Source organism: Micropterus salmoides, unplaced genomic scaffold (assembly GCF_014851395.1).
Source record: "Micropterus salmoides isolate LMB-PRFRI ecotype aquatic unplaced genomic scaffold, ASM1485139v1 Ms_hic_scaffold_980, whole genome shotgun sequence".
Classification (NCBI taxonomy): Eukaryota; Metazoa; Chordata; class Actinopteri; order Centrarchiformes; family Centrarchidae; genus Micropterus; species Micropterus salmoides.
The window spans coordinates 12,373-21,847 of NW_024044771.1; the positions used below are offsets into that span (position 1 = coordinate 12,373).

The 9,475-nt window shown below is 39.5% G+C and overlaps 1 pseudogene; it reads right to left on the reverse strand.

The window, feature by feature from the left end:
* Positions 1 to 603: 603 nt before the first annotated feature.
* Positions 604 to 2,274, reverse strand: LOC119896382 (annotated as a pseudogene).
* Between the last annotated feature and the right edge of the window lie 7,201 nt (positions 2,275 to 9,475).

Sequence of the window (9,475 nt, forward strand, 5' to 3'; positions counted from 1 at the left end):
ATGGATTTTTGGGGGCCAATGCCGATATTAAAATGAAAAGAGGGATTTATAAGCCAATATTTTGATTTTGAAAATGAACTGGATATTAGACCCTTTTCCTGTATACAGGCCGATATTTTACTATTGAATGCTGTTTTATGTATGTGGGCTATAAAACATTTTCCAGAATGGATAATGTTTAAAAAAAGCCTTAGATTCCAGTCTCATTGACTAAACAATTGCACATCAAAAGTATATATTTTTAATGATCAAAAAACAGTCTGGTTTTAAACATTTAACACTTTTACTTACTTCCAGTTGAAGCTGGTTTAACAGTCTTTGTAAATTATAATACTAAAGTTAAAGTAAAAGAGCTATACCAAACAATTTCAATATTCCACAAAACCATGTCAATGACTTGAAAAAATTTAATTAAAATAAGTTAAATGTATAGCTACATATAAAATAAATAAATCACCTGATGATGATGATGATGATGATGATGATGATGATAATGACAAATACAAATATTATAGATACTTAATATACAAAAGCATAACTTAATTTGATATCACTGAAAAATAATGAAACCTGTTTTGCGATAAAGAAGGCTCTTGAAGATACCGATCCAGCTCCTCATGCAGACCTGGCTCTGCAACATGTCCTCATAGAGATGGTCAAGCACACTCTGCTTCTGGTCTGGGGATTTCTCCATCCTAGGTTTCTTTGAATATCCCTCGCCATCCTTATGAGTGGCCACTGAGCTTGCTTGATGTTGATTGTCTGCTTCTTTTTCAAGCCAGGCCTTCCTGGTTATGCTGTCAGAGAGGGTGCGCTGTTTGTAACAAGGATCCAGCACACAGGCCAGCACTGCTTCTTTGGACTCTCTGATCTTGGAAAACCTTCTGGTTAAGCTGTCGAGCATGGCCTTCCTCAAATTCTGAATTCCTCTAGTTTCAGGACCCTGAGTCTCCAGAAATCTTTTCAAAACCTCAATGGTGGGGATGATGCAGATGCATCAGTCTTACTCATTTCTAGAGTAATCTCCTCAGTTGGTTCCAGTGTGTTGATCAGCATTTCAACCAGGTCCCACTCCTCCACACTTGGACATGTAAAATGTCCAAAGTCCCCGGAATAAATTGTCACTGCTCTCTTTTGCTCCTGCATCCTTTGGAGCATATGCAATGTGGAATTCCATCTGGTTGGGCATGCCTGGATAATGCAGTGTTCAGGTAGACCGACATCCTTCTGAATATGTTCAAGCCTTGCTGGCAGGGACTGAATGGCTAAAATGGGTTGCATACCTCTTCAGGTTGGCCAGGATGTCACCTACAGCTCTCTGTGCCTGGAGGCCATCATTCACAACAAGCTGGAGGGTGTGAGCATCTCCATCAACCTCCATCTCCATCAACCTCATAACCTTAACAATATTGTCTGCACTGTCCCTGAGCACCAGCAGCACACGTTCACTGTCTATATCCCACTCGGTAAGCATGTCTAAAAACAACTGTCCAATGTAATCACCAGTGTGAGAACCACTCATGGCTTTCACATTTAGGACAACTTGCACCCTGTTCCATACTTCATCTATGAAGTGAGCAGGCAAGCTCATTAGCGACTCAGTGGACCCTGACCAACAATCTGTTGTAAATGCAGTATGGTTTCCTGCATTTTCAGCAGCCAAAAGCTCCTTTATCTTGATCACCACTTTTGCATGCACATGATCCAATTTCTCTGTGCGATAAATCTTCTGTCTTCAGAGTGTACCTAGGCTCTGCAGCAGCCAGCAGAGTTCTAAACCCCACACCTTTCACCACAGAAAAGCTTGGATGTTTGTCACTATCATCTCATCAAAAATAGAGACACCAAAACAGACAAAAACACACAGAACATTATTGGACAGATAATCAAATTATACTGTCGAGATGTGCATTGTATTTTAACCTGCCATATATACTGTATCACAGAGTAATGAGGAGGGAAGGGAAAAATTATGTCAAATTATGTTAATCACAGTGATGCAGTTCACCTGTTGCTAGATTTGGTTCCTAGTAAAGCCAGAGAGTGGTGTCTCAGCCCCAGTACAGCTGGCCATCAACCACCTGTTTCTGTCTAAACTCCAGGAATTCCTGCAGAGCCTGAAACCCTTTGGTTCAGAACTTACACCAGAGATAATAGGGTATCAAAGGTGGAAAATTTCTTGTCTATTGAGTCCAGAATGTCTGCGAAATCTCCACTGGGTGAGGAGACTGCTCCAGGTGAGGCTTCAGTGTGGGTTATCTTGTGCTTCTTCATGACCGTTCTGAGAAAACACTAATCAATGTAAACTTCAAGGTCCTCCAGAGGATGGGATTGTTGCGATTGTTATTATTAAACCTAATAGTAGTTTTGATGCCTAAACCTAACCAAACTGCAACTGTTTCACAATGTTAACCACGTGTTAGAACACTTTAACTTCCCATTTGGGTCACAAAATCTGATGGGTGACACATTTTGATCACCAATGGATTTGAAACAACACACTGAGGCAAAGCATGCGATCAGTCTTTGGACATATCTGCGAGTGAATGACGATCACAAGAAATCTTTTACAAGGATTAAAACCACAAGCCAACAGACACAAAGTTCCTCCACCCAAGTCAAACTCACAGCATTTTGTAAAGGGAAAAAACATAAAAAGGAAATATGTGGCTCTTTACCTGCTATAATTTTCTGTCTGCTGTTGGTGCTGGGTCAGAGAGCTCTTTCACAGAAAACAGCTGCATGCTGCTGCTGGAATCATTGTTGATGTGAGTGGTTAAAGTGAACCATAACAGTAAAATAATGGGCCATTAAAAAACAAAACAAAATAATAAGCTAAAAGTCACTACAACAGGGTAACTGCTGAGTCAGATGATAATTCTGTGGGTTCATCTCCATGAGCAACACCTTTCACATTGCATAGTCATTATTAATGTTAATATAAAAATATTGATTAGTGCAGCTTTAAATAAAGCAAGATTGATGTTTTAACTGTTATGTTTAGGGTATTTAAAGCATCCGTCAAGGTTAAGGGAAGGTTGTGGACTTGGTTATATGACCTACTGCAATGTCAACTTTGACTTGACATGACAGGCTGGACATATTGACTTTTTCCATATTCAGACAATCCATATTCTTTCCTTAACTTTGACCAAAGTTTTTTTGGAGCCTTAACCTGGCAACAGGTGGCTTTGGATGTGACACTCTGGTGTCAAAGTTCTGGGCTTCTCATGCCCATCAAGCCACTATAACTTCATACACTTGGGATCCGAAAAAACGTTGCCAGTGAACATAAACCTGTCAGCCGTTATGTATTCTTCAAAATGTATTTGGCAAAACAAATTAGTATTATAAAACACATTTTGTAGGAGACAAGGTTGCAACAGCACCCTTGGATAATGATTTTTTTCCCTGGAAAACTCTGTTCATTGGACCAGAAAATGTAATGCATATGCAGAAAACTGTGTCTTCTGCAAAGTTTGTCAGTCTTTCTTGCAGAGATAAGGAGCCTGTATTGTTAAGGAGACGTGACAGCCTCCTACTGTTTGTCTGGGAATCAAAAGTCAAGCTACAGCACCTCTGATTATTTTAACTTCATGTTGGTAGCTTAATAGAAGTATTTACATCTTAAATGTGTTGTGTTTGTCGAGCATTCGTCAATACCCCACCACTTGCAATTTATGTTCACGCAATCACTGCCAGAAGTGATTAGTCATGAATAATGCATTTCATTTTTAAAATTCAGCACTCAGGGTTTGATTTGCACAGTTATATTTTTTCCTCATCTCCCTTTACTTATCCCTGATAGTCCGCCTCCACCCACTACCACCATCAATTCTGCATTTATGTTTAATAATTCAAATGGCGCAATAATCAAATGGAATGGATCCCAGAGTCTGTGTATTCACTCCGCTTTAACTGCTGTCCTGTTTTCCCAGTAAGTGATATCTGAGAGGCAACCTCCTTGCATTTTCTCTGTAGCTGCTGGTAAGACGTAGCTGGCATGAGAGGGCTGTGGCATAAACCGAGGGCTGTGGAATAAACTGATTTTTCCTCGGCGATGCAAGAAATACTTTTCCTTCCTTTTTGATCAATCCATATATTATGAGGAGGCAAATGAGAGAGTGTGATGACTAAACGGCGTGCGTGTGTGTGTGTGTGTATGGGGGGGTGCGTGATGTGATCACCCCCTACACGACACTTCTGCGTTCAGTGCTTGCGTCAATAGAGCCAGCTTAAACTGCTTAATTATATTATGTAAGCTGCAAGATCAAGGAACATACTGAAAGCATCCTTCTAAGCACAGTGCAGAGTATGTGCCTCTGCCTCACGTCTTCAGAAGCTTCTCTTCCACCTCCACATGCTGTTATTCAAAACTAAAAATGATCTTGATATATTCTGATGATGTCTAGGGTTAAAAGTGTGTATTTTGTCTGGATACTACTTTGTGCTAGATTTAAATTGTGCCCCACCGCAAAAAAAAAAAAAATCACTCTTCACCACCAAGGAGTGTTCTTTATATCTCCCTTTCGCATAAATTGACACTAAATGGGTGTCTGTTTTTGTTCGGCACAGTTTTTGTAGTATTGGACGGCTGTATTTTGCACACTATTAATAAAACATGTGCTGTAGCTTTTAAGAGGCACAACTCACATTCTTATCAGCATAATGCATCACCATTAAAATTTCTGAAGTATTCTGTAGCATCCAAAGGGAGAGAAAACATTTGCAGGGTGATATTGTAGATGTTTGTTTGCATGATGACAGAATGTGTGCAGGAGGTTGGGACTGAAAAAGACCTCAGTGATGGTTTTGAGAAATGGCAGGTTTGCAGTGTCTCTTGAAAAATCTCCTGTAGTGAAATGCACACTCCTAGTATGCATAATCAGTATGTTTTCCATGATGTTATATCAGCACTATTAAAGAGATTGTGTCAACTCTCTGCTCACTGCCGGGAAAATTAAAGCTGAAATATGTATATTTTTGGGGGCATTTTCACTTTATTTGATAGAGTGAATAGAGACAAAAAGGCAAGGGATGACATGCAGCAAAAGGCTGGATTTGGCCACTGCAGAATGGTCTCATCCTTGATAAGTGGTAAATGCTCCAGGTATCTACCAGTATCAGGGCACCCTTGAAAGGTGTAATATAATGCATGGTGATGTATGGCATATGATTGCTGATCAATATTTCCATCCGTGTGAGATATAGCACATTATATTCTCAGCTATAATATTACCCTTTAGATGTCACAGCTAAAGCCTAAACAAAATATCTTTTGTCTGCTTGAATCTTGATTTAATAACCTTTTTATTCTTGATTGTGACACGGTGGTATACATTTTAGCAAAGGAAAACTGCATAACAGCCATTTTCTGATGCGGAGCTGTTAAAAATAACAACCAGGAATGGTCGATAAGGGAGATGCATTCCCCGGGACTATGGGTCTTACAAGTTGACTGCACAGTAATTACATCTCCTGAGGATCCAGGAGAGGAAAGTTTTCAAAAAGAGGGGGAAAGCTGGCGAGGCAGGAGAACTTCATGCTCTGCAGGCATTGCCATACTCTCCTCCCTCTTGAAACTAAATATGAATGCTAATATCTCATCAGCAAACAGACAGGGAACACTAGAGACACTTTGTGCTGGTTCATTCATCGCGTCTTCCTTATGTTGTCTTTCAAGCCATGTTAGGCTTCACAAAATATTCCTGTCATCGTTGAGCCATCAGCTTCTGCACAGCTTTTATTCTGAGGTGTTGGAGGTTGTAGCCACTTTGTCAGGAGTTTGGCAAAATCGAGCTACTTGATAGCTTCCTTTGTAAATCAAACTTTGCCTTGCTTTTGGAAAAGTAATTGTGAAGACCCATTAAACATGGGTCAACACAAGGCAAAATTTTGGGACATGAGGGGAATCACCTCTCAAAGCATTGTGGGATAGCAGGCGACATATGACTAGTGATGTAAGAAATGGGTGGGGTTTATTGTTAAAAAATGTTATGCAAATTACATCTTTGTACGGATCTGCCACAAACACAAAGAATTGCAGCAGTGAACAAGATTATTTTTTTAGTTTCTTGGATTCTTCTTTTGCATGTCACACGCCTTGATAAGATTTAAAAAAATAGAAATTGTCAAAAAAGACACGAAATGTAGCTTGGGTAGTTGTAGCAAGTGCAGGTTGCTTGCTAACCTGCAAGCAAGTGTTCACACACCCACAGTGACAAGTGAGAAGTAAAGGAAGCTGTGTTGTACTGTTCAATTTTACTTATATAGCGGGACAGAAGTTATCTCATTGCACTTTTCATATAGAACAGGTCTATTATTTACAGAGACCTAACAATTATATACTGTATGTATAAAACAAATAGAAGAAAAGTTTGTAGGACAAGCAGGCTCCACTCTTTCAGTCTTTGTTACAGGACTTCTAACCACCTAATAATGAATTACATTTATAGTTGCTTGCCTTGTTCTGCACTCTGATTGGTTAAATGTAGTCTACTTAAAACTAACTAACTGTATGAATAGACACTCTTACTGATAGACTGAGAAGATGAAATGAAAGTACAATAAAAAGGTATGATGACTATGGCACATTAGCCGTTTCAGCTCTCTTCAGTCACATACTGTTTTGCTTACATCAAACCATTAATCGCAAGATAACAGATGTTTCATCTTGTAGCCAGAAATACATTATTTCCATTCTCATGTTGACAGTGTCAACCCCATAAACAGTGCTACGGTCTAACTTATACAATACACATACAATAATTTATACCCGTTTTCTTTTCTATTGCTATTTTCTTATTGTGTGTTTCTACTTTACACATCATTTTGATACACCAGTGTATATTACCATCTGCAGTCACTTCACCCCCCATGTAAATCAGCAGTTTCATCACAGGCCCTATTTTATAATCGTGTACTGCGTGAAGCGCACGGCCCAGGTGTATTTAAGGCATGTCCAAATCCACTTTTGCTAGTTAATGGTGGATAAAATGGTCAGTGTGCCAGGCGCATGGTTCAGAAGGGTTGTAATTAATCTGTCAATTAGTCATGGGTGTGTTTTGGGCGTAACATGCAATAAACCAATCACAGTATCATCTCCCATTCCCGTTAAAAGCCAGGTGCGCTTGTACCTTGACGCATTGCCATTTAAATGGTGCATGAATGGCACATTTTAAGGAAACATAATAAAATACAAATAAATAAAAAAGTGTGAGTGTGTAGTGTGGTAGACTCGCAAAGAGAGAGAGAGCGCGCATGTGGATGAGCAAGAGAGTGAGTATGGACTTAAGTGTTGACATGATGTAGCCTTATGTTACTGTACAGCTCTGTGGTTTACATGTGAAGTATAGAAATTACACTGCAGTCCGGAGCCTCTGTTAACAGTGACAGACAGATATATATTTTTTTACATTACAGCAACTAGGGGTTACGTGTCTTGCTCAGGGACACATTGGTGGATGTGTCACAGTGGGTAATTGAACCCTGGTCTCTCACACATGCGTCATATCCAGTGTGCTATCACTACCAGGTTGTTGATCCATGTTATATACAGTATGCTTCTCTCTCTATGAAACCTTTATATCCTTACTGCGCTGCATTATAATAAACGATGATGAACTCGTCATGGGTCACATCTCTATCGTCCGGGCGATTTCCTTGGTGTGTTTTCTTTAATGATTAGCGAGCCTTCTGTCAGTGCATCCTGACTGATCCTGTCGCGCCAAGGTTTTCTTAATAGGGATACGATTCACCCTATTTCTCCCATCCACAACCCAACCAGAATGAGCTTTAAACGTTTTCACTTTAAACATTGCCTTTAAACATGGTCAAGACATTATCCAAGTTGCACTCGTATTTCTGTATTACGCTGGGCTGCTATTTCACCACACATGCTGCATTTGCTACCGTTTGCCCTGGATGAAAACCTGCTTGGTTCCACAAGCAATCGTACTGCTTTTATATATGAAATATTTAATTAAACTAATCGTCTTGGCCAGTGGCTTTGTGCCTGTGGGAAACCTGTTACTTAATTTGCATTTAAATAGAAAAACACTGACCAAAATATCTCCAGTGGGTGTGATGACTTTCTGTCAGCTGGGGTGATTTGGTGTGTTACTGCTTTTGAAATGTTTGATTTGTGCATGTAATGATCACTGCCCCTCTTGTGTCTTGTTATGATTGATTGTTTGATTACGTGATGAGACCTGCAATGTTTTTCCAGGTAGAAGGACAAATTTGCACCGTAGAGAGGAAGAATTTTTTTCTTCAAATAGAGAAGAAGACTCATTTTGTATACTCGCAGGCTGTTGAAGCGGAACGTTCATTTCATCAGCTGAATTACCAGTCATTGTGGGAAATCAACCCCTTAAATTGTTTTGATTTATACTGAAGGCCTCTGTTGTCCCCATATCACTGTGGCCATTATCACTGACTTTGAAATGGTAATTAGATCTTGTTAATGAATATTTACAGTAGTGATTTATGTGACATGAACACACTCATTACATTCAGGGCATATATTGATTATATTTATTCAACATGACAATTGCATTGATGAAGGCATGCTTGAATGGTAATTTGCACTTTTCTCGGTAATGTTCATGAGACTGCGGTAAGGAAAGAGCGAGGATAGAAGCCATGCTTGGCCCAGCTTGGACTTAATTCTGCTCCTAAAGAGTCGCTCTGGACAAATTGGGACTCATGTTGACCAGACAATGAAATTCAGAGGCTGTTGTGCCCACATTGTTACAGAGACATGCACTATCAACATCCAGGTTCAAGCACTCGGCAGGAGGTCCATGTTCCGAGCTGCAAGCGCAAGACTTTGGCGAGATGAGAGGAAGTGGACTCTGTGTTTTACATCGATGATCATCTGGTTGCTGCTGTTTACATTCATCCAGATGCAAATTCAAAAAACACACTGTGGAATGTTCGGGGTGAATAGTGTGTGTATGTATGTATGTGTATATACATTTTTTTTATATTTAGTAGGTTTTTTTTATATTTTATTTTTATGTTACCATATTTTAATATAGGCCTACACTAGCCTACATAATGACTAATAAGCAAACTTGTAGTATGTAAACATAATTTTAGGAGACATGGTTTTGTGGAGGGCAGTGTTATACCAATGTCATACCTCTGATATATTCTACTGTATCTGTATATGTAGAGATGTCAGACTCCAGAGTGATTCTAGATGATGAGGTTCCTTGCTCTGTTGATGACACCTTAAACAGGGTCAATCTGAGTGCACGTTCAGCAGTGACATGAAAACTTATATATAAACCATTCCTCTCGAGAGAAAAACAGCTGAATCAACACCACCACCAGTTCTCCAGGTACGTTGAAATATTTACACAAGAACTTCTTCACAGTCGTCATCTTGAAAACACAGTTTAATCTGATACCTTCACACTGTCCTTCCTTTCCAGGCAGTATTGTATAAAAAACATCTATTGTATCGAAA